A 1,389-nucleotide genomic window follows, 5' to 3' on the forward strand; every position below is an offset into this window, starting at 1 on the left:
TGAAATCTTTGAAATCCATTGTGTATTTTACATTTTAGTATGTCTCAACTAACTCAAATGTGAAATTTTCATCGAGAATATCTGAACTGTATTTAGATTAATAAAAATTGCAGTTAAAAAGTTCAACACAGATTTAGTAGGGGGCGTGCAGCCAGCTTGCAAATCAGATCTCTGCTGAGCGGCCAGGCAGCCAACCCCCGAGGAGCAGCCTGCTGGCTCCCCAGTGCCCAGGAGTTGAGGATGTCCTACAAACCCATCACACCTGCCCCCAGCAGCACCCCCGGCTCCAGCACCCCTGGGCTGGGCACCCCGGTCCCTACAGGAAGCGTCCTGTCGCCGTCGGGCTCAGTGCCAGGAGCCGCTGCCCCTTTCAGACCGCCGTTTAACGACTTTGGACCGCCTCCATCGGCTGTGTGCAGGCCATGAAACCACCTGGCGCCCAGGGCTCCCAGAGCACCCACACGGAACTGCTGTCGGTCACAGGGGAGATGGGCAAAGGGATCCAGACCACCTTTGCTGACAGCAAGAGCACCACGGAGCACCTGAAGAGAGAGATCATCCATCCCTAGTCAGAGTGCCTGGCAGAGACAGGGCGGAACCCACGCACTTAACAGGAAGCTCCTAAGCCTCCGTGTCTGGACTTTTCCCGGCCACTCCAGAGCACCTGCTTCTCCCTGGCCCTCATGCCTAGCTGCACTAACCATCCTGGGCTTCCTGTCCTGTGTCCCTTGATGGTGCCCTCAGGAACCAAGGGGTGGCTCTCACTCCAGGTGGCAGCACTAACGATCCTCCCTTCCCCCCACCCCACTCCGCCAACGCAACAAGAGTTAGCAGCGAGGTCCCCGTGAGTCCCACCCATGACCTGCCCACAGTGTTGCCCACTGGAACTTTCTGCGGCCCCCACCACTCAGCCCTTCCCAGCACTTCTCCCACGTGCCCCGAGCCTCCTTCTCCCTCAGCACAGGCTCAGGCCTCAGGCCTGACACTTCCCTGCCTTGTGTCTTTTGCTAAATATGACCTTTCTACATTAATAAAAGATGATTTGGAGTTGCGCTCTCTAAAGAAAAGTTTAATATAAAAGAGAAATAAAGGGAAATTTAGCAAAGGAATATATAGATGAATATTTAAGTACTCAGAGATGACATTACTACCAGACATAATGAGATCATCAGATATTTCATTTACTTATGATTAATATGTTTGCATTTACCTTTTAATTTAATTTTATTTATGTATTTATTTTTATTATACTTTAAGTTCTAGGGTACATGTGCACAACGTGCAGGTTTGTTACATATGTTTACATGTGCCCTGTTGGTTTGCTGCACCCATTAACTCATCATTTACATTAAGTATTTCTCCCAAGGCTATCCCTCCTCCCGGCCCCCC

The 1,389-nt window shown here is 50.5% G+C and overlaps 1 pseudogene; it reads left to right on the top strand.

Moving 5' to 3' along the window:
- The first annotated feature begins 6 nt into the window (after nt 1-6).
- Nucleotides 7-611, top strand: LOC101012509 (annotated as a pseudogene).
- Nucleotides 612-1,389: the final 778 nt, after the last annotated feature.

Source organism: Papio anubis, unplaced genomic scaffold (assembly GCF_008728515.1).
Source record: "Papio anubis isolate 15944 unplaced genomic scaffold, Panubis1.0 scaffold6412, whole genome shotgun sequence".
Lineage (NCBI taxonomy): Eukaryota > Metazoa > Chordata > Mammalia > Primates > Cercopithecidae > Papio > Papio anubis.